The 25,862-nt window shown below is 37.2% G+C and overlaps 1 pseudogene; it reads left to right on the top strand.

The window, feature by feature from the left end:
- Positions 1-25,862, top strand: part of LOC140228525 (uncharacterized) — a 333,922-nt pseudogene that overhangs the window by 205,321 nt on the left and 102,739 nt on the right.

Below are 25,862 nucleotides of genomic sequence, written 5' to 3'. Positions count from 1 at the left end.
AAACAATACAAAACTACCGTACTATCTTACTTATACTATATTATATCAGCAGCATTACAACGAACCAATACATAATCCCCTACATCATGCCTTACAACAGCACTCAGTCACACACGATAGAGCCCTAGCATTCTAACAATTCCATATACCAAACTTGGGCCCTGTGTTATAAAGAGTTATAATTAATTATATAGTTGATTTCTATCACAAGTCTATGGCAGCCTGTGTGGTAAGGGAATTTATAATCGATTATTATCTTTTGATAAAACAGAGCCTTGTTTTACTTAATCAATTTTGCTTATACATTCTTGCACCCCTTTAACTGACCTACATGCAGTACGAATATCATTTTTTCCTTCTACTTTCATCTGTCATATCACAGCTGCACTTTCATTTTCATGCTCTATACACAATGGACGCAACCTATTTTACACTGTACATTCATACGCTACGTATTGACTTGCACATAACTGAAGGAAAGGAAGGAATCACACTGAAGGAATTTGATATGGCAGATATAACCTTTACGTTTTGTGCGATATGCAGAAACCACGCTATGAGATGTCAAAGAGCATGCAAATCTAAGGGGTATCAAAAGTTTGTTTTATGAAAATCGGTTTAGAAATGGCTGAGATATCCAAAAACAAGGTGAAACAAAGAGATCCTAATAAAAGGTGTGGTCTGTCGCCTTTTATTATTACCATTTTTTTTTATATCTCAGCCATTTGAAAACCAATTTTCATCAAATAAACGTTGAATCCTTAAAATTACATTTCATATTCCATAAGAGGTTTCTCATTATCTCACTTAGGAATGTTCAAAACATAAATCCCCACCTCCACCAGTACTGTACAGTCCCTTTAACCAACATGTGAGAGCGTAGTGTAAGCTTCTCTTACAGGCATAATTGGGGAAAATACGTTGTACCACGTCAGCTACAGTTATCATTTTGGGTGCACAACATTTGAAATCAATGAATTAAAAAAAAAAAGATTTCATCTTATTAATGAAAGTAAGATATTATTCAATGGGGTGAAGGTTCAGGTGTGAGTTTCTCCTGTTTGTCTCCCTCTACAAATTAAATTTGTTAAGATCGCAACTGCTGATCTGTAAATTAACAAACATGTCGGAAAAGAGGAACCAGTGGGACTCGAACCTGTCATCTACTGCTTTCCGGGCAGCGACACTACCACCAGGCTGGCCTGGTTGCCGGCAGTGACACGATGAACATGGAACAAATACCCAAGCTCAATTTCATCTTATTCTCTGAAAGAAAAGACATGGCGGCATACACATTCGAGGAAATGGTTATGAAGTCCATATGATAGGACCCTTTTTATCAATATTATCAATGTGTTTTGCGATCAATACTCAGTTCAGTCATTACGAAATACTTACGTAGAACCTTACATTGTTGTGTGTTTCCTTGCTCAAGGTAAAAAAAAAAAATAGCTACAACTTTAAGGTTCTCTAACTTGCCTCTTGGCCATTAAAAGTGTAAAATAAAAAAAAAAAAGAAAATAAGTGAAATACATTTTGCAGGTTTGAATTGATTTGATATGATTTGATTCATTGGTTCCTGTGTTATCATTGTACAGGTACATGCATGTTCATGAATTATGTTGGTGTCATACATAATGCACATAAACATAAAAATAAGTGGTTAACAAAGTATTTTTCTTCATTGCCTTTACAATGTACAACCATAGCAAACGTATCAGCAATGAATAATACAGCAGGGCTACAGCTAAAGCGTAGCTTGAGTTGCATGCAGCCCTCGTACGTAATACACATCGGAAAAATAGAAGGGAGGAATGACTTGCGTGGAGACAGTATAGAACAGAGGGTAAAAAAAGAACGAAAGCAGAGATCTCTCTGCTTTCACTAAAGGTTTACACAGAGTTAGATCACCTGGATCTCTGATACGAGTCTTCATAAAACTTCTCTTCATAGTTTTTGACATGCAAGGAACTGTTCTCCTCTGGAAATGAAATTTCTAGCAAATTTCATATATTATATTATATGTATATATATATATGAAGATATATATATATATATATATATATATATATATATATATATATAGTAGGTTTTCCAAGTTAATTTTATACTTTTGTCATTCAAGTTCCTATTCCGAGAATTCAATTTCACGCATTCCACGCTCGCAGCACTGAATCAGCAATCTAATTCCAAATCCAGATCATGTAAAACACATTATTTTGCCTGTATCCCGAAACGTTGGCCTGTTAACTAAGCTTCAGTATTTTTTACCAACTCGTGTATTGTTTACCCTGTATAATGCTTTAATCCTGTCATATATATCGTATTGCAACATTATTTGGGCAACCCACAAATGTAACACAGACCGTATACTTGTACATAATTATATCTGATGTAACGGAATTGAGCAGAAATAGATCAAATCAAATCAATCAAAAAAATCCGGTCATTCGAATTCACTATCGGAAATATTATGATATTGTCCACAAAGAAATTGATGGTAACAAGAGTGCTGGTTTGATAACATACTGTACCTGCTTCTACTGTAAAATGAGCTATCACCTTTGTGATTAAACCATTTGTACCTATACGTAATCTGTCTCTCGAAACTGATGTATTTCTGTCGAGTATGAAAACCGCTAAAGTTATCCCTTTTTTTTAAGAATGGACATGATGGAGACCAGAATGACTGTAAACAGTCATTTCGTTATTCGCAAAATCTGAGTGAAAGTTGTGACAATCTATCACTTTATATTAATGACACTGATCTGAACATTGTTCAGCAGTTACGTACTTGGGAGTATAAATCAACATTTTGCTTGGGATTTGCATTATCAATCATGTCAGTTCCAAAGTATCCAGAATTATTGGCATACTTCAACACATAAAGCATATTTTGTCCCCCTTCGTATTTTGTTTCAGATGTATAATCATTTTTCCATATATTATACAGTATATTGCAACACTGCATACCCGTCGAAACTCTCCAAACTGCATCGTCTTCAAAAAAAAAAAAAAAAAAAAAGGGGGGGGGGGACTTCTCAAATGCCGAATATTTTGCAACATTTTTTGTCTTTATTTTATAGTTTGAACACTTTTAGTGTGTATGATATCGTACGTTTTTCCGCCTAATTTCATCAGATTTGCATTCGAAATAATGAAAAGGCGTCCAAATTCAAGCGATTTTGGCCACTGCTTTACTCTCAGGGCTTATTTTAATTCTTTGAGTATTCAATTTCATTTCATGTCATTCTTTTTAGATTTCATTTCATTCAATTTAGAGAGAAATTCATTCAATTTTACGACTCAAAGTTGGTATTCAATTTCGCGCCAGCTGGATAGATGTTCAAATTCGTGCCAAATACCAGTTTCAATTTCATTTATAGGAACACAACTTCGCACTTTGAAAATTCGAATTCAATCAACATACACAATTTCTACGGGCCTTTTTTCATCGTCATACAGTTATTGGATGATGCAATTTCATTTTCATTTCAAAGTCTCATTTAATTATCTTAATTGTATGGGATGTATTTCTTTCCTGTCGACCTTTCTGTCACTTTCAATTCATCCCTAACAATATGGGTGTAACATTTAGGAAATAGCCTTATCACAGAATGTTTTAAGGGTCCTTTTCGTTCAAATCCGTATTTACAAATTTTGATTCCATTCCTTAGTTCCTCGTGTCCATATAATAAGTTGTCGCAATCGGATCAGCTGTAGATAGACTTATTTCACCAAAGGGTTATATTGCCAATTTTGCTGGTTGTCGAGGTCATGCTTCATCCACTAATTCTGTCCGTATTCGAGATGTTCACGCATACTCTGTAATGTAACAGGGACTAAAGTCGCGTAAGAATAAAGTGTAAATTGTCTGTGTTTGAAAGTGGGGTTGTACTAGTTATTAGCTTGTAATATGACCCCCCAAAAATAACATTTCAAGGTATATTAAGTTTGCATATTCAAACAGCTGAGTAAATACAAAGAATTAAAGCAACAACGAAAAAGACTGTTAATACTTTGTAGTTGTTTGCCTTATCATAAATCTGAATTTCTTAACGCTCTTCACGGCAGTGCTGATATGAATTTGAATGCGTTGCACTTGCTTTTTTAATTTGAATGCCCTTTTTAAACCCTTGTGTGAGAAACTCGTGAAATCGTATGGTGATGAAATTAAACTGAATGAACTAGTAACATTTTTGAATGTCGATCTCGGTGATCATCAAAATTCACTCGAACTTGATCTAATGTTTCCAGACCAAATCATCTACATTTAGAGTTTATTGAGAAAAATAGTGATATCTCCTTAATATTTTAGGCTTTACTGCAAAATTTTTACATGGCAGGATGTTTTGTGATACAACTGACCAACACACATATGCATAAGAAAATAGTGATACACTGTATCTCGAATATTTTTAAATCACTGCTCCCAATGGCAAACGGTACCTTTAAGGATCAAAAATGGGATTTTTTGTAACACCTAGTATATATATATATTGTAGCGAACAACGGGGCCTTGGCACTTATGCAGACCGAGCCGACCGTCCGTTTGATCGAAATATACGATCACTCTATGAAGAGGATAAAACCTTAACTTTCCCACCACTTGTACGTCACCAGTCTACACCTTGCACTTCACACTATCTGATTCAAAGGCACATTCTCACTTCTCACATCTAATTCACCCAACACACTGACCAGTGAATTTTCACTCTCACTCCCGACGTCGTTTCTAGAGTACGTCGTTCTCCGACGTTCGCCCTGGAAGTACGTCGTTTGTACTTTTCATTTCCAAAGTACTGTACTTCGTTCTCCGACGTCAGTTCTGGAAGTACGTCGGACGTACTTGTTTCTTCCAAAGTACTGAACTTCGTTCTCCGACGTCTGTTCTGAAAGTACGTGGGACGTACTTGTCCCTTCCAAAGTACTGAACTTCGTTCTCCGACGTCTGTTCTGGATACTCAGTTATCCCACGGTGCAGCAAAGCCCGCTCGAGAATGCTCGCAAAGGCTGCTGGATGAGTTATCTTCTGCTGCAGAACCACCGGATGCCATCCTAGTCTCACCAGTATTCATTCCAACCAGTACTTATGTTATACTGAACACGAATGCATCACAATTTCAGAGGCGATGTACCGGAACACCGGCACCAACTTGCTTATTTACAGGTATAGTGTTGTACATACTCACGTTCACAACTCATACCGAGCACAAGACAGAAAGACAATGCTATCCCGAGGATCAGCCTCTCTTCTTCACTGCCGAGCACTGAAAATATGAGCAGAATAGCGTGCCAGTGTGATACCAGCACATCACCTTCTGAGGCAAAATGAGGTAGCTAATAGTACCTGTGCTGAATTATTATAGGCATGGTTATTAATTTCTCCTAAAATTTCCTTTATTCTTACTTTATTTTACACAGAGTTAAGTTATCCCTTTAAACTCTTCACAGTTTGATTGAAATCATTTTAATCAAACATCAACACCATATTCAGTCCCATAACTGATCATGTTTAGTAATTAATTGACGTTAATTGTCTAAAATGTGTCATATGGCCAACCTGTATACACACGTATACACACACAATGCTAAATGTGTGTGTCAAACCTCTGTAACACAACTTTGAACTAACTGTAGGAATAATCGCTGCACTTATCATCCATACTTTTTATCACTATCTGAATTTCCACAAAAACCACTAATTGACAAATAATCATCAATACAGAAGACTGACTTAAAGGAACAATTCAAACACTCTTTTAGAATGCATAGCTTGTTACATGTATAAATCAGCACAAAGTAACCACGACTTCATTGTTTTACTGAATTGCTATGAACAAATTTCGCTTTAACAAAGGCTTCGCACAAATTCCAAATGAAATGCACTACACACTACCCAAAATAAATATCATTTTGTTACAATATATACTGTTATGATCAACTTAAAGTATTCAAGTTAATGCAAGGCGACGTAAAGTAGACTGAAATAGATACATTTCCAAAGATTGAAAAGGGTTTGCTTTACAATCAGTTTCCAAGCAGAATAATCATTCTTACTTAGAGCATTATCACAGTGAAATTAATCAAAGCAGTTCAAGATTAGATAGGATCGTTTTAACAAAAGGTAACTTGAATACAGATGACTGGCCAGGGTTAAAGAACCAACGTCGGGACCTAACTCATCTGATGTGACGTGGCGGGGAGGCGACGCTAGACGCTGATCACGTGGGGAATGCGTGAATGAACGTGGTCGACGAATCAGCGTGAGAAACTATCACAGGTCGGCTTGCAGCTTTGCGACTATGCCGGATAGGAGGGCGTTGGCCGCTGGGTGCTGGTTGCCAATCACACTCGACCCTCTGGGTCGACGTCGGCGTTGCTCCCACTGGTTTGCTTTTTACTACTATTATAGAAGTCTTGCAAAGTAAAGCAAAGATAAGTTTTAGGGAGATGAGGACGTAGCGTCTAAATTACCAACCAGCATAAAAATAACTTTCTAGTCTCTGTATTTTGTTTACTGTGAGAGGTGTGTGGTGATGCGATCATTGCCTCTGCCACTTTGCGTGATGTGTTTGAAATATGAAACATACAAATCTCATTACTCTCTTGCTTTTTTTTTTTTTTTTGGGGGGGGGGTCTACTTTAAATACATTCCAGTTGATCTTCCTGTTATTCTTCTGCTTTAACTTGTTATCATGGTGAATCTAAACATGACACGGATTTGTGCTTTAAAGAATGGAGAAAATGAGAACCAGCTGAAACTTTCAATAGTCTGAAAAGAAAGATTGCAATCTAATGAGCACAATAGTGCACATCTGATCAAAATCTCATAAATTTTGAGGAAGTTAGAAAATAACGTGGCGTTTTGCTAATTTTTACAACATAATTCTCAAACAGTTGATATGGGTACGCAAACAAATGAGCTGATGATTCAAATTCAGATCGATCGTGTACAAATTAAAAGAAAAGATATGAAAAGATATGACACTGATTGCGGGGAAAGTAATGTTATTTGGCCTACAAAATGTTATTCCTGGCTGAATAAATTAAATATATGTTGAGTGAGATAAATTAGGACATAAGACAAGGGTAATTGCATTAAAAAAGGGAAATGTCAACAATTTGTGTACAAACCATCGGGAGTTGTTAGGCGATGAAGTCATGGAATCACTCATTTTCATAATCATATCGACTATTCAAGAATTGTTTCGTGAAAATTAGCAAAACTGAACAGTTTCATAACTTCCCTTATTATCATTGGATTATTATCAAATTTTCAGTATTGTGCTCATGAAAATAACACTTTGCCTTTTCATATTAACTTTTAACTGGTACGGATTTCTCCTCTAAGTGTTGCTACTTTTTCGTATCGACCTACCTGCAAGAAACGAAATCGTATATCGTTTCAATTATACTTCTCTTTTGTTAAGGGTCCAGTTTACGGAGATTTCCAATGCCATGTTGATTGTCAAGAGTCCTGAAGTAGATTTGAGAGAGTAAACAAATCGGGTACAAGCACAAATGAAGAGCTGTGTGGGACGTTGTGTCTCTAGCTCAAGGACAGCGGAGATCCTGGTTGTCGTGCTTGTGCCAACAAAATATAGAAGCTGGCCGCTGTGCCGACACGGCACACACTTCTGAAGCTGCGAAGTTGTGAGGGTCTCATCACAATAGAAATTTTCTCCAACCAACGCTTTCTCAGCATTTTTTTTTTTCTTGGACTCCTGGGCGTGTCAGAAACATCGCCATGGGCGAGATGATGATAAGAGCAATAGCCCTATTTTGCCTCCTGGCATCGGCGACTGCGACGACAAATGGTGAGTCAATGTCTTGGTTCTCGTCAGTATAATAGATTATACAGTCGTTCGAAATTAATATCGTACTCTAAGCTTTCTGATCAAAGTGTAACGACGGACAGATGTTTGGCAGATTTTATGATATCAATTCTTAGTTAAAATCTGAACCATTCAGTCTGCTATAAATGGCCCCAAAATTTAAGAGGGAAGTTGATTTGATTGATTGGTTCCTGAATTATCATTGTACATGTACATGTATATATATACATACATTGTCGTGACATACATATACATAAACATAAATTGTTAACATTTTTTTTTTCCTCATTGCCTTCACACGATGTATAGCAAAACGTATCAGCAATACAGCAGTGAATAAGAGAGTGGGGCTACGGCATTTAAGAGTGGCTTAGGAGGGAAGGATGACTTGCATAGAGATAGGATAGCAGCAAGGAGAAAGGGAAAGGAGATGTCTATCTACTTTCACTTAAGGTTTACACTTGTAAAGTAAGTTCACCTGGACCACTGATCAGCAAGGCGTGACAAAACAGTTTCTAATCGAGGAACAGGAAAACAGTTTATACAGTGCATGGTCGCTTATATAATTTCATAGTAGATTAAATGGGGCGATATTTCTTTAAAAAAAAGAAAGAATTTCGTGTATAATACACTTACAATGACAATGAAATTACTGATATACAGAGAGTAACATTGTTTTTACAGCTTTCCTAAAAGGGTACATTAACTTTAATCTTCAAATTTCAGAAGGAAGAGAGTTTCAAACGTCTGGTCCTAAGTGTCTGGTAGATTTCAGAGCCATCAAAGCCATGTAGGATTATGGAGGTGAAATTTTTCAGATCGTCTTATGGGATAAGAATGTATGTCCTTGTTTAATTGAAATAATGAGAGAAAGAGAAGATGGCAACTGACCATTATGTAAGCGAAACACAGAGGGTAAGTTTTGCACACAAAAGAAAAAATAATGTCATCTACCTTGGGTGTTTTTCTGAATGATCTGAATGATCTCTATAAACCGAGTTGTTGCATACAATGTCGCAATATGGAATGTACGATAATATTGGTCAAGTTGGTCAAGAAAAAAAAAGAGGTACTATGATACAATGAGTCGATAGACGTGCGGTTGATATTATTATACATTTTAAGATATCATATTAATAGCCATGAGTCACAAAACATCACTACATCACAAACTTTACTGTGACATAGATTGATTTCGTAAGATCTGATATTATGCTTGCCAGTTCCGATGTCAAATTTCAGGCGTTTTTTGTAACTTAAAAAAAAAAGAATCATCCACAGTGTGCAAGCATGAAAAGCATTAAACAGTAAGTGTAGAATTTGTTCTTTATCATTTTAGTAGACCCATTCTTCCTGTTTCAATTCAATTTGTCTGTTTCGTACCAATGAAGTATGCGAAAATGGGCATAAAAACGGTAACAGAAGCTTTAAAAGTGATAAGCGGTATAGCTTTGATTTTGTTGATATAATGACAGGTGGTAATGTAATGTAATCGAGAAGTAACAAACTGAAACAGAAAAACTGACCAGAAATGTATAGTATTTATTAGTGGGAAATTGAGTAAAGAAAATGGGATTCCATCGGGATTCGAGCACGAGACCTCCGGATGCTAGCCCTGTGCTCTACCGACTGAGCTATAGAAAGCCCTAATTCAGTGTTCGTCCCAGAAACTCTAAATTCTCAATGCTCGAATGGTCAGAAGCTATAGCAGTGTGTTTGTGTGCGACACACACGTACACACTTGAACCTGACAAAAACCCGAAGGATAATTCAACTTGGGGATAAATGCGAGAAATCACCGAAGTGATGCAGCTTTTTGACTATGTAACAAACGCAACCAGAAAAAAAACTGACCAAAACATTAATATTATATTTTAGTGGAAAATTGAGCAAAGAAAATGGGATTCGATAGGGATTCAAACCCGAGACCTCCGAATGCTAGCCCGGTGCTCTACCGACTGAGCTATAGAAAGCCCTCGTTCAGTGTTATCGAGAAGTGTAAAAAGTCTTTCGGTTATATGTTGATTCCTTCACATTGTTGCCATAAACATTTGGAATCCTCTCTTCTTTTTTCTTTTTTTTTTTTGCACGCAAAACATTAAGAATTTTTAACAGCACTCACGCTGGTTTAGCGAATGAAATGAACCACTGTCGAGCGCGTCAGCTCTATAGTACCTTTTGAAATCTGCGAGTGAGATTACTAGTCAATATACTTGCACCACTCCTGAATAGTCACTGAGACCAATTAATGGTACGGTATCATTAATTGGTACCAAAAGTCGCTAATCGGCCGGCCGGTATGAAATATATATGCATATGAGTTTTCGAACAGAGTTCTGCAGATTTCTTTTTTATCATTATTATTATTATTGTTGCCACCAAACGCTGGCAGCTGATAAGCCCGTTTACGGTTCCACTTTGGGCATGGGCAGAAAAAGCTCATTTTGTACAATCAGGCATATTTGTCTTTGGATTCACTGAGAAAAGCATCCTTCATTTAATGATTATCCATGTAACCCTTGTAAATGGTGCTTACTAGCACATCCACCTGACAGCAAGCCTGCTATTTAGCAATGTTGGTAGAAAGACTGTGTTTGTGCATTCGACACGAAACAATGAAATGAATGCCTGCCGAAGTGTCCATTGACAGACTATTCTTTTCAAACTGCTCTGCGCAAGTTAATTCGTTGTTTGAACTTGAATTCCATAAATTGTGAGCACGCTTATGTATTACCCTGCTTTGAAAATGAGTGAAGTGCCTAACCAATTGAGAAAAAGAAAAAGAAGAAATGTCATTTGTACCAATGTTCACATGAGCTAACGTGAACTGGCTTATTTCGGGAATTCAAATTCTTAAGTTTGGAAATCCGGATTGATTTCACGTGAACCTTTCATCGGGAGCTGGCCTATCGCTGCTGGCTTGATCTGTCTCTACTTTCTTCTCTTGAATGACTCCGGGGAGCGGGTCTTCGAAAAAAAAAAAAAAAAAAAGCTTTGCTGAGGGTGTGCCCGTGGACTTGACATAATTATGTGTAGCTTAATGATTTTTAGAATAGCATTAATTTCTTTTTCCATTTCCTATTTCTGTGGGTTAGGGAAATACAAGAGCGGTGATTTTTTTTTTTTTTTGTGTGTGTAATGTTAAAGGTGAGAATCTCTTTGTTAAATTGTTAAGGAAGCTATCATTATCATTATCATTATTTTTGCTTTTGTGAGGCAAAGCCACGTAACAAACCCCAAAATTTATTGGAATATCTATGCTTTGTCTGTTTTACAATTCTTGAGTTATCTAATTCGATCACTTTCTAAGTGTCTTTTTTTTTTCCAGAAACCTCAAAGGTAGATCGAAAAGTAAGGGATCCAGGGAGGTGTTTAGCGACTTTTATAAGCAAAATTAGTGATCAAAGTATGATCATAAGTTCATTTCTCGCAATATTGTCCGAATCTATTGTCGACAGTACTGTTGGAAGTCTAAGTGATGTCTTTTACCTGGCTACATTTCTTTTCTTTTTTTTTTTTATTGAATGTGGTTTCCACTGAAAGCCAAAATAAATTATGGAGAAAAGGAGAGCCAGTCATGCAGTGCATTTTTTTTTTTTTTTTTTTTTTATGGACGTTGACTTCATGTTACGACTCTGGCTGTGAAAGGCATAATTTACCATTTTGCAGATGAAACAAAAACCCAGTATTAGTGCTTTAAAATAGTTCTAAAATGAGAGTAAGGGATAGAAACAACCAATGTAAAAATTTGAATCCGTATACTCGATTTTGAATACTGTTAAATTTACATAATAAGAACAGTATGTTTAATAAAAAATGTTTCCAGACTAAACCATCTACAGCTATGGTTTATTGAGAAAAATACTGATATTTACATATAGGATTTTCCGGCTAATTTCGCACTTTTGTCAGTCCAATTCCTAATTGCTGCATTCAATTTAGCAAAAAATTAGCGTAGATGACATGTTCGGTAGTTCAATTTTATGATCTCTTCATTCAAATTCATTTTGAAGCATCTAAATTACCTTTAGCTTCATTGTAATTAACACTTTTTCAATTGAAATTCGTAAAACAAGTATCATTTCGTTATTCGTTCATTCAATTTAGAATGATATGGTCACGTGATCACGGACATGCTGCAATGGATCATTCAAATTCATTTTTGGGCATCCAATTTAACATCTTTTGCAGTCAATTTAGCACGCATGTTTATGCTTTGGTTCTTCTTTATTATTTTTTCAACATATTCATCATTTTGCAAGCGTCATTACATTTCATGTCTTCGTACTCATTTTAGAGATTTTGGCAACAGTTTTTTTTTTTTTTTTTTTTTTTTTGTTCTGTCTTCATGAGAAATGCGTCTGTATATAACTTGTGCTGTCATGACTGTAAGATGATGAAGTTAATCTGTAGTATTGGTGCATGTAGGCCTAAAATGACATGTATGAAAGAAAAGGGGCGTTACAGAATAACAACCTCGAGTTATATATGGTCAAAAATATGATACCTTTACTGCTTAACAGTGTGTGGATGAAACAAAAAAGTCACATAGAAATACGTGTTAAAATGTTATCACCTTTTTAAAAAAGAAATAACATGATGTTAATTTGAATGAACATGTTTGAAATTTGACTACCCATACGCGAAACTGAATAACCGAAATACCCCTTTCTGCTAGTGCTGGCAAATTTGAATGACTGAAGAGCACGAGCCAATTTGAATGCCCGTTTTACGAACTCGAAAGGCATATGTGCAAATTTCCTTAATGGAAATGCTAAATTGAACGACCAACTCGCAAATTTGAATGACAGAATGTGCAGTGACGAGGATTTTCGCTAAATTGAATGAAGCTTTTATCAAATGAACTGACAAAAGTACGAAATTGGCCGGGAAGACCTATAATATTGACTGGCCTTGAGGGAAATACCAGAAATTATTACCTATATGGGTTAGTTTTGAGGGGCAATTGAAGTTGGTATTCTGATCGGTCATCGAGGTCAGCGGGCGATATTAGTTGGTATCACCCTACATCCGGGTCTCGCCATTCACTTTACGTGTAAACATTCCGGTCAATCACAAAGAGGAGACATTCACAAATCCGCGGGACACACGCACCGCAGAAGAACGCCAATAAATCAAATATAAACAAGAACAACAAACTAGGGCTATATATATGGGATCAAAAATATGATAGTTTTACTGCTTAACAGCGCATAGGTGAAACAAAAAAGTCACTTAGAAATACGTGTTAAAATGTTCTCACCTTTTCAAAAAAGAAATAACATGACGTTAATTTGAATAAACATGTTTGGAATTTGACTACCCAAACACGAAATTGAATGACCAAAATACCCCTTTTCGGCCAGTGCTGGCGAATTTGAATGACTGAAGAGCACGTTCCAATTTGAATGCCTGTTTTACGAATTCGAAAGGCACATGTGCAAATTTCATTGATCGAAATGCTTAATTCAACGACCAACTTTCAATTTTTAATGACAGAATGTGCAGTGAAGAGGATTTTTCGATAAATTGAATGAACCTTTTATCAAATGAACTGACAAAAGTGCGAAATTGGCCGGGAAAACCTATAATTCCTTATATTTTGGCTTTATTGCAATACATATATATATCCGTTGGGTATAATATCCGTGGGGAATATATGGTTTGTTGAGGGTCGAAAAGTGCTCAATGCTGTAAAGCAGAGCATATTAGGCGTACCTGTGTTTTGGTGCCTTTTCTGCTACCGGCGGTTTCACGCTGTCGCGATCTTCAGGCAGACTTAAGGTCTTAAGGTCTTAAGGTCTTAAGGTCTGCCTGAAGATCGCGACAGCGTGAAACCGCCGGTAGCAGACAAGGCACCAAAACACAGGTATATATCTATATATATATATATATATATATATATATATATATATATATATTATAATCGTATAAAGAAGGATGTTTTGTGATACAGCAGACCTACACAATATGCATCAAAATGTGATAATTATCTTGAAAATGTTTGAAATCACTGCTCCCAGAGATAAACAGAACCTTTAAGGCTGACTGACAAAAAAGAAAATGCAATAAGATTTAAGTGAAAATACGGATGCGTGATGAAGAAACGAAGATGCATAAGACTTAATGACTTTTTTCCCGAACTTTGTTTTTGTTTTGTTTTGTTTTTTTCATTAAGCAACACCCCAAAACATTGGCCATCGTTAACTATCTATTGTGTAAACCTTGAAGAAAGTTCGGGAGTGGGGTTACCGCATATCATTTTCATTTGCCGGATATTCCCACCGTAAAAGAAACGGGCGAGATTTTTCTCATCCGTTGTTCAAATCGTCAATCTGGTGGACAAAGTGTAAATTTTCCATTTTAGAGGAGCGTACGTACACGGTCTAGCGGCCGAACAAAACGCACTTTAGGCATTTGTGTATTACAGTCAGCCGTCAAGTATAATATATACACACGTACGTAGGCGGAACTGACTTGTTGAAGTTTATCTGTTCACAAAAATGAGTGTCAAAAATATGCGCTTGTTGAGTGCGCGGCAAAGAGTTTACAAATAATGAATGTTTATGAGTGCAATGGACAGAATATTTCATGAGGTGAAAGATGAAATGATCCCATTCAACGAGGCGCAGCCGAGTTGAATGGATCAAACATTTCATCTTTCACCGAATGAAGTATTCTGTCCATTGCACGAATGAAAAACATTTATTACTTGTTTTATATAACGCCTGATCCTAGATCCTTGTCATTTGATGTTTTGTATTAGGAACAAGAGAGATCGCGAGAGTGCTCACTGAGCGCTTTACGCTGCGCTAGCGCGCTGTCGCATACACACACTGCAAACGCAAGCGTTTTACATGCGTAGTTTGTCGGGTTCTCAGCGAGCGTGCCATGGAGCAAATCGTATGGATCCAAAATTGCACGGTAAATGGAACCACAATTGCACGGTAAATGGAACCACAATTGCACGGATGATGACGTCACAGTGAAATGGGCAGAATTATCAATGTCAAACAACCAATCAAATGACAAGGATCTCTTCAGGCGTTATATAATATATAAATAATGAATGTTTATGAGTGCAATGGACAGAATATCATGAGGTGAAAGATAAAATGATCCATTCAACTTGGCACAGCCAAGTTGAATGGATCAAAGATTTCATCTTTCACCGAATGAAATATTCTGTCCATTGTACGAATGAAAATATCTATTATAATTTTGTTTTATAAAACGCCTTAAGGACTTTCCTCAGATAAAGTGAAGTCCATGTCATTTTCTTTAAACTTTTCATACCGTAACTTTGACCCATCCGAAGTCCAAATATGTAAATAAAACCATATGTTCATGTGCATGTTTTTCTTCTACGGGACTTTGAAGAATATGAAAATCTGCCGTCCAGTACCAAAATGATAGCGTTACAGGATCAAGACCATGATTGGCAACAAAATCTGCAATGACAGACTTAATCCCCATAATTCTTGAAAAATCCACGTTATTTTCTATGAATTTGCAAGAATTGCAGAAAAAGGTACCCAAAACGAGATATATGTTTTAAAGTTAGGGTTTACACTTTCATTCTTGAGCAAGCAGCGCCCTCACAAGGTAGAAAACACCAAAATCTCTCAAATCCTTGTCAGGGACATTACTGTTAGGGGCGAGTTAAAGGACAAGGTTCATAAAACTGATGCTTTACTTTCAAAACCCATGTTCACTAAACTTGACAAAATTGTAGTAGAAAGCTTACTAATTCCAGAAAAATAATAAAAAACCGGGGGGGGGGGTTTCATGTGATCGTTTTTGTGCTAGCAGCGCGCCCTTGCGACATATATCATCGTAAGACCCCAAAATCTGGTCAGGAACCTATGCAGGGATGCCCTGACAGGGTGGGTTCATAAATCTCATGCTGTACATTCAAAACCCATGCCATTTTCACAAAACTTGACCAAAGTGTAGAAAAAGGCTCACTTATTCCAGAAAGACAATAAATAGTGGGGATTCGTTTGCTCGTTTTGTGCTAGCAGCTCCCCCATGCGACATAAACCATCGTAAGACCCCAAAATCTAGTTAGGATTCTGGGCAGGGATGCCCTAACAGAGTGGGTTCATGAATTTCATGGTGTATATTCAAAACCTATGTCATTTTCACGGAACTTGACCAAATTGTAGAAGAAGGCATATCTATTCCAGAAAAACAATAAAAAGTGGGGGTTCGTGTGAGATGTCGAAGTGAAACTGAATAATTCACAGCAATTATTAATTAATTGGCTCATGTTTTCTTTGAAATAAATTTCCTTCGTTTTATATTTTATGGAGCATTCATTTTTGCCGCAATAGACAGCTTTATGTTTGTATCTTCACACTGTTTTTCGATATCCTGAGATCTGTCCCAAAGCGTTACGCTGGAAGACGTTTTCCTTGATTTCTCAGTTGGTAAAAGGAGTGTCTATCTTCAAAGTTATACAGTGTTTACAATTTGACAAAGTCATAAATTCTGATCTGCTTTTCATACATGTATTTTTACTTGACACTCGACCTAATGGACTTTTTACCTGCAATAAAAAAGAGACTTTTTTGTGGAGGAAAACAAAACAGAACAAAGGCAGAATATGGCCACGCAAAGATAAACCAGAGATCTGGCAGTTTGCTTCGATGAATTGTTACATTACTAGTATTGTGTTCATCGTTTTCCTCAGTAGTGCTTTGTCTTTGTGTTATTCGATATCGAATTTTATTACAAAGTACACGTTGCCCTAGATATTCACAATTTTGCTTATACCAAGCAGTTTTTAACGAATCACAACCGTCTAGGAAATCATTTGCTGCTATTCGAAACTGAATCTTAAAAAAAAAAAAAAAAAAAAGAATAAGTGGGTATCTCATTGGCGTGGAGATTAGGTGGCGCCCTATTATTATGTCGATTCAAGTCTCGGTGGTCGCGAAGACGTATGAGATATGCCCTTTAGCACGTCAGCACTGTTTACAGTTTATAGGAACTCGACAAAGTGAGAGTTATTTCGATTCATAAAACAAAATCAATGTTCATACATAAATGTTTCTTAAAGGCTAATTCGCGTTATACATGTAGTTCCACTCGTCAATGGTGAGAGTGAGTAGAAGTTTACAACGACGGAGCCTAGGGAACTGTGTGCGATGACTCCTGGGGTATCATCGATGCGCACGTTGTCTCTGCAATTCTGAAACTAACCGTTGGTTAAAAAAAAAAAAAAAGTGCCGCCTGAGACTGTTCGACTTGTTGATGGAGAAACATTAAGTGATGGTCGAGTACAAGTTTACGCGAACGGAGCTCTTTGTTTTACATTCTGCGAGAGTATTCAATTTCCAAGCGTTTATGTTTTCGAATGTATTGATATTTGTCCAATGTTACAGGGTTATTTTACACCTGTACAAGGTTATAAATACTTATAGATACTAACTTTGGAACTATCGCTGCTAAGCACTTTATCAGAACAACTGACCTTCAAATAAGCATTCGGAAAAAAAAACCAGAGCTATAATAAAATATGACGACAGAAAAAGGGTATTCTCGCTTGTTCGTGGGATGAAAAATTGCATGTATTCTTTCATGTCATCTTTGTTTTATCTTCAAAAAAAAAAAGTTCGCCTCGTCGGTGGTAGCAGTAACAGTGAAGGACGAGTAGAAGTTTACGCGAACGGAGCCTGGGGAACTGTGTGCGATGACTTCTGGGATATCACCGATGCCGGTGTTGTCTGCAGAAGTCTTGGTTTTGTTGGCGCTCAAGAAGCACTGAGCAATGCCGCCTTCGGACAAGGCACCGGCGACATTTTACTTGATGACGTGTCATGCAGTGGAACAGAAACGAGCATCTTTGATTGTGGCAACAGGGGAATCGGAGTCGAGAACTGCGGACATCACGAAGATGCTGGAGTTAGGTGTAGTGCTGCAGGTAAGGTTCACCAATCCTTGGTGATGCTAGCCTTAATACTGATTCCGGAAGACAATTTCAGTTTTTAAAACCCAATCCCTATTTTAAAATTCTCTAAAGTTATTTGCTAAATGTGAGCTCGAACATCTCTTTAATATTTCCAGACTTTGGAAAATAAGACAAGAAACGTCCCTGAAACGTTTAGGACCATCGATTGCACCATGAATTGGAGAGAACTTCTGTATTTAAAGGAAAGGCAGTAATAATTTTCATGGATTGCAATGACATTTAAATCATAATGTGGAGGTATGATATCCATACGATCACGGCAAGATTTCAGAATTTATTCGGACAATTTCATCTTTCATCAAACAATCTGAGCTTATCTTGTAAATAAGTTTAGACGCTGGTTTCTCTTGACTTCCTTGTTTTGTAGGTTTCACTGGTTCACTTTTGTTGTTTTTGTCTAAAATATTAATGCCGGAGGGTAAAAATTAGTTGATTTTTTTAATGGATTTACATTTATTGAGTAACGTTGTCCCTACAATTCTGAAATTAACCGCTGGTTTAAAAAAAAAAAAAGTGTCGCCCGAGACGGTTCGACTTGTTGATGGAAAAACATCAAGTGAAGGTCGAGTGGAAGTTTAGGCGAACGGAGCTCTTTGTTTTAAATTCTACAAGAGCATTCACTTTGCAAGCATTTACTTTTTCAAGGGCACAACTAAGTATTTGGAGCCAAATTCTCTTTCGAATGTATTGATATATGTCCATAAATGTTACAGGGTTATGTTACACCTGTACAAGGTTATAAATACTTATAGATACTAACTTTGGAACTATCGCTGCTAAGTACTTCATCAGAACAATTTACCTTCAAATAAGCATTCTGAAAAAAAAAACAGAGGTATAACAAAACATGACGACAGAAAAGGGTATTCTCGCTTGTTCGTGGGATGTAAAATCGCAACGTATTCTTTCATGTCATCTGTGTTTTATCTTCAAAAAAAAAAGTTCGCCTCGTCGGTGGTAGTAGTAACAGTGAAGGACGAGTAGAAGTTTACGCGAACGGAGGCTGGGGAACTGTGTGCGATGACTCCTGGGATATCAACGATGCCGGTGTTGTCTGCAGAAGTCTTGGTTTTGGTGGCGCTGAAGAAGCACTGAGCAATGCTGCCTTCGGACAAGGCACCGGCGACATTTTACTCGATGACGTGTCATGCAGTGGAACAGAAACGAGCATCTTTGATTGTGGCAACAGTGGAATCGGAGTCAACAACTGCGGACATCACGAAGATGCTGGAGTTAGGTGTAGTGCTGCAGGTAAGGTTCACCAATCTTTGGTGATGCTAGCCTTGATACTGATTCCGGAAGACAATTTCAGCTTTTGTATACGCAATCCCTATACCCAAAGTCTCCGAAGTTATATGCTAAATGTGAGCTCGAACATCTCTTTAATATTTCCAGACTTTGGAAAATAAGACAAGAAACGTCCTTGAAACCTTTAGGACCATCGATTGCGCTGTAAATTGGAGAGAACTTCTGTATTTAAAGGAAAGGCAGTAATAATCGTCATGGATTGGAATGACATTTAAATCATAATGTAGAGATATGATATCCGTACGAGTATTGCAAGATTTCAGAATTTATTCTGACAATTTCATCTTTCATCAAACAATCTGAGCTTATCTTGTAAATAAGTTTAGACGCTGGTTTCTCTTGACTTCCTTGTTTTGTAGGTTTCACTGGTTCACTTTTGTTGTTTTTGTCTAAAATATTAATGCCGGAGGGTAAAAATTCGTTTATTTTTTTAAAGGATTTACATTCATTGAGTGACGTTGTCCCTGCAATTCTGAAATTACCCGTTGTTTAAAAAAAAATAGTGCCGCCTGAGACCACTGGACTTGTTGATGGAGAAACATTAAGTGAAGGTCGAGTAGAAGTTTACGCAAACGGAGCTCTTTGTTTTACATTCTACAATAGCATTCACTTTGCAAGCATTTACTTTTTCAAAGGCACAGCTACTATGTCTGTGGAACCAAATTCTTTTCGAATGTATTGATATTTGTCCATAAGTGTGACACGGTTATGTTACACCTGTACAAGCTAATAAATACTGATAGATACTTTCTTTGGAACTATCGCTGCCAAGTACTTCATTGGTACAGTTTACCTTTACCATCAAATGAACATTCTGGGAAAAAAAAAAACAGAGCCTTAATAAAATATGACGACAGAAAAGGATATTCTCGCTTGTTCATGAGATGTAAAATCGCATGTATTTGTTCATGTAATCTGTGTTTTTTCTTCCTTTAAAAAAAAAATCAAGTTCGCCTCGTCGATGGTAGTAGTGACAATGAAGGACGAGTAGAAGTTTACGCGAACGGAGCCTGGGGAACTGTGTGCGATGACTCCTGGGATGACACCGATGCCGGTGTTGTCTGCAGAAGTCTTGGTTTTGATGGCGCTGAAGAAGCACTGAGCAATGCCGCCTTCGGACAAGGCACCGGCGACATTTTACTCGATGACGTGTCATGCAGTGGAACAGAAACGAGCATCTTTGACTGTGGCAACAGTGGAATCGGAGTCAACAACTGCGGACATTCAGAAGATGCTGGAGTCAGGTGTAGTGCTGCAGGTAATGTTCATCAATCTTTGATGATGCTAGCCTTAATACTGATTCCGGAAGAAAATTTCAGTTTTTAAAACCCAATCCCTATTTTAAAATTCTCTAAAGTTATTTGCTAAATGTAAGCTCGAACATCTTTTTAATATTTCCAGACTTTGGAAAATAAGACAAGAAACGTCCCTGAAACCTTTAGGACCATCGATTACGCTATAAATTGGAGAGAACTTCTGTATTTAAAGGAAAGGCAGTAATAATTTTCATGGATTGCAATAACATTTAAATCATAATGTAGAGATATAATATCTATACGACCATGGCAAGATTTCAGAATTTATTCTGACAATTTCATCTTTCTTCAAACAATCTGAGCTTATCATGTAAATAAGTTTAGACGCTGGTTTCTCTTGACTTCCTTGTTTTGTAGGTTTCACTGGTTCACTTCTGTTGTTTTTGTCTAAAATATTAATGCCGGAGGGTAAAATTTCGTTGATTTTTTTAAATGGATTTACATTCATTGAGTAACGTTGTCCCTGCAATTCTGAAATTACCCGTTGTTAAAAAAAAAAAAAATAGTGCCGCCCGAGACGGCTGGACTTGTTGATCGAGAAACATCAAGTGATGGTCAAGTAGAAGTTTACGCGAACGGAGGTCTTTGTTTTAAATTCTACAAGAACATTCACTTTGCAAGCATTTACCTATTCAAAGGCACAGCTACTATGTCTATGGAACCAAATTCTTGTCGAATGTATTGATATTTGTCCATAAGTGTGACACGGTTATGTTACACCTGTACAAGCTAATAAATACTGATAGATACTTTCTTTGGAACTATCGCTGCCAAGTACTTCATTGGTACAGTTTACCTTTACCTTCAAATGAACATTCTGGGGAAAAAAAACAGAGCCTTAATAAAATATGACGACAGAAAAGGATATTCTCGCTTGTTAATGAGATGTAAAATCGCATGTATTTGTTCATGTAATCTGTGTTTTTTCTTCCTTTAAAAAAAAAATCAAGTTCGCCTCGTCGATGGTAGTAGTGACAATGAAGGACGAGTAGAAGTTTACGCGAACGGAGCCTGGGGAACTGTGTGCGATGACTCCTGGGATGACACCGATGCCGGTGTTGTCTGCAGAAGTCTTGGTTTTGGTGGCGCTGAAGAAGCACTGAGCAATGCCGCCTTCGGACAAGGCACCGGCGACATTTTACTCGATGACGTGTCATGCAGTGGAACAGAAACGAGCATCTTTGACTGTGGCAACAGTGGAATCGGAGTCAACAACTGCGGACATTCAGAAGATGCTGGAGTCAGGTGTAGTGCTGCAGGTAATGTTCATCAATCTTTGGTGATGCTAGCCTTAATACTGATTCCGGAAGAAAATTTCAGTTTTTAAAACCCAATCCCTATTTTAAAATTCTCTAAAGTTATTTGCTAAATGTAAGCTCGAACATCTTTTTAATATTTCCAGACTTTGGAAAATAAGACAAGAAACGTCCCTGAAACCTTTAGGACCATCGATTGCACCATAAATTGGAGAGAACTTCTGTATTTAAAGGAAAGGCAGTAATAATTTTCATGGATTGCAATAACATTTAAATCATAATGTAGAGATATAATATCTATGCGATCATGGCAAGATTTCAGAATTTATTCTGACAATTTCATCTTTCTTCAAACAATCTGAGCTTATCATGTAAATAAGTTTAGACGCTGGTTTCTCTTGACTTCCTTGTTTTGTAGGTTTCACTGGTTCACTTCTGTTGTTTTTGTCTAAAATATTAATGCCGGAGGGTAAAATTTCGTTGATTTTTTTAAATGGATTTACATTCATTGAGTAACGTTGTCCCTGCAATTCTGAAATTACCCGTTGTTAAAAAAAAAAAAAAAAAAATAGTGCCGCCCGAGACGGCTGGACTTGTTGATCGAGAAACATCAAGTGATGGTCGAGTAGAAGTTTACGCGAACGGAGGTCTTTGTTTTAAATTCTACAAGAACATTCACTTTGCAAGCATTTACCTATTCAAAGGCACAGCTACTATGTCTATGGAACCAAATTCTTGTCGAATGTATTGATATTTGTCCATAAGTGTGACACGGTTATGTTACACCGGTACAAGGTAATAAATACTAATAGATACTTTCTTTGGAACTATCGCTGCTAAGTACTTCATTGGTACAGTTTACCTTCAAATGAGCATTCTGGAGAGAAAAAAAAAAAACCCAGAGCCATAATAAAATCTGACGACAGAAAAGGGTATTCTCATTGTTGTATGTATTGTTCATGAGATGCAAAATCGCATGTATTCGTTCATATAATCTGTGTTTTTTCTTCCTTTATAAAAAAAAAATCAAGTTCGCCTCGTCGATGGTAGTAGTGACAATGAAGGACGAGTAGAAGTTTACGCGAACGGAGCCTGGGGAACTGTGTGCGATGACTCCTGGGATATCACCGATGCCGGTGTTGTCTGCAGAAGTCTTGGTTTTGGTGGCGCTCAAGAAGCACTGAGCAATGCCGCCTTTGGACAAGGAACCGGTGCCATTTTACTTGATGACGTGTCATGCAGTGGAACAGAAACCAGCATCTTTGATTGTGGCAACAGTGGAATCGGAGTCAACAACTGCGGACATCACGAAGATGCTGGAGTTAGGTGTAGTGCTGCAGGTAAGGTTCACCAATATAGGGTAATGCTAGCTTTAATACTGATTACGCAAGACAATTTCAGGGTTTTTTTTGAATGCAATCCCTATATCCAAATTCTCTGAAGTAATTTGCTAAATGTGAGCTCGAAGGGCTCTTTAATATTTACAGACTTTGGAATATAAGACAAGAAACGTCCCTGAAAGTTTTATGAACATTAATTGTGCTGTAAATTGGAAAGAACTTCTGTATTCAAAAGAAAGGCAGTAATGATCTTGATGGCTTGCAATGACATTGAAATCATATTGTGGAGGTATTATATCCGTACGATTATGGCAAGATTTCAGAATTAATTCTGAGAATTATTTCATCTTTCATCAAACAATCTTAGCTTATCTTGTGGAAAAGTTTAAACGTTGGTTTCTCTTGACCTCCTTGTTTAGCTGGTTCACTTCTGTTGTTTTTGTCTAAAACATTTTATATTAAGGCCGGAGGGTAAAAATTGGTTGATTTTTTTTTTTTTTTTTTTTTTTTTTAGAATTTACATTTATTGCGTAACATTGTCCAGTGCAATTCTAACCGTTGGTTAAAAAAAGTGCCGCCCGTGTTGGATAATTCAGATCGTTCGGTAACGCAAGGTGAGGTATAATCATAAGCTTCACCCTGGTAACAAATGAATAAAAAAAAAATGTGTTGATACTGCATATTACAAGGATAATTGGGTGACACGACATTTGCTCGTGGTACATTTGCTTCGGTCATACTTTCTCCAAGGACTTAGGTTATGGTTGTGATGGGGTTTTAGGTTTATTTTGATGTGAAGATTAAGAATAGGGTTATTGGGCTATGTTTGTGGGTAGAATTTATGTTTGGCTTTGCATGCAGATATTTCAAGGGAGCAATTGTCACGGAACTAATGCCATGGAACGGGATAAATGCCAAGCCACAATTGACAAAGGCACTCTTTAAAATGTACCCATATCTCCCTTAGTTCGTTGAATTATTGAACGTCATAATATGTACTTTCCTTGGAAAATAAACATACTGAGATCGCAATATCCATACCTGTATGACACTTTGTATTTGCATTTTTATATAATGTGTAAAGAGACGGTTCGCCTTGTCGACGGCGAAACACCAAGTGAAGGACGAGTAGAAGTTTACGCGAACGGAGCCTGGGGAACTGTCTGCGATGACTTCTGGGATATCACCGATGCCGGTGTTGTCTGCAGAAGTCTTGGTTTTGATGACGCTGAAGAAGCACTGAGTAGAGCCGCTTTTGGACAAGGCACCGGTGAAATTTGGCTTGATGACGTGTCATGCGATGGAACAGAAACGAGCATCTTTGATTGTGGTAACCCTGGAATCGGAGTCGAGAACTGCGGACATTCAGAAGATGCGGGAGTCAGGTGTAGAGCTGCAGGTAAGGCTCACCAATCTAGGGTAATGCTAGCCTCAATGCTGATTACGCAAGACAATTTCAGTTTTTTTGAATGCAATCCCTATATCCAAATTCTCTGAAGTAATTTGCTAAATGTGAGCTCGAACGGCTCTTTAATATTTACAGACTTTGGAATATAAGACAAGAAACGTCCCTGAAAGTTTTATGAACATTAATTGTGCTTTTTCAAATTTATGAATTTCTTCCGTCGAGATGTTTTCATTGCAACTGATTGACAAATTGCCCTACATCGACGTAATTACGTCGTTATTACGTCGATGTAGGGCAATTTGTCAATCAGTTGCAATTAATTGTGCTGTAAATTGGAAAGAACTTCTGTATTCAAAAGAAAGGCAGTAATGATCTTGATGGCTTGCAATGACATTGAAATCATAATGTGGAGGTATTATATCCGTACGATTATGGCAAGATTTCAGAATTAATTCTGAGAATTATTTCATCTTTCATCAAACAATCTTAGCTTATCTTGTGGAAAAGTTTAAACGTTGGTTTCTCTTGACCTCCTTGTTTTGCTGGTTCACTTCTGTTGTTTTTGTCTAAAACATTTTATATTAAGGCCGGAGGGTAAAAATTGGTTGATTTTTTTTTTAGAATTTACATTTATTGCGTAACATTGTCCAATGCAATTCTAACCGTTGGTTAAAAAAAGTGCCGCCCGTGTTGGATAATTCAGATCGTTCGGTAACGCAAGGTGAGGTATAATCATAAGCTTCACCCTGGTAACAAATGAATAAAAAAAAAAAATGTGTTGATACTGCATATTACAAGGATAATTGGGTGACACGACATTTGCTCGTGGTACATTTGCTTCGGTCATACTTTCTCCAAGGACTTGTAGGGGGTGGCCGAATGGGGCGCGCGGACGAGAGAGAGAAATATGGAGAAGGGCGAGATGATGTGAAGACGGTGTGTGTGTGTATGTGTGTCTATGATGGAGATGGTTATACGGCACGCGGGTTCGGGTGGGAGGTCGTGCAGTCAATGAAGACAAACACTAGACAGGAGTCCTGTGAACAGCAAGCAGAGAGGTCACTTTTATTGACTCATAATAATAAAGTAGTCACAACACAATTACAGCTCCTAAAATGTACTTTAGGAGAACCCTTGAAACACTATATGTGCACATCATCAAGTCCGCACATGTTTAACACCAAAACAACTCATTCATTATAACACACAGATACCAAGTGAGTTATTGTGTCTATATAAATCCACAATGGAGTATCAATAATAATATCATAACTAGTGAAAGCATCTGCCATATAATCAGCTGTATGTGACATAAGTCTCTCTCTCTCTGTATTATTTCACTTATCATGACTGTTAAAAACCATTTATAATACATTAAACAGACTGTAAATGGCTGGGTACAAAATGTTGTGGAACCATT

Source organism: Diadema setosum, chromosome 5, assembly GCF_964275005.1.
Source record: "Diadema setosum chromosome 5, eeDiaSeto1, whole genome shotgun sequence".
Taxonomy (NCBI): domain Eukaryota; kingdom Metazoa; phylum Echinodermata; class Echinoidea; order Diadematoida; family Diadematidae; genus Diadema; species Diadema setosum.
This window is presented reverse-complemented; position numbering and strand designations above follow the sequence as displayed.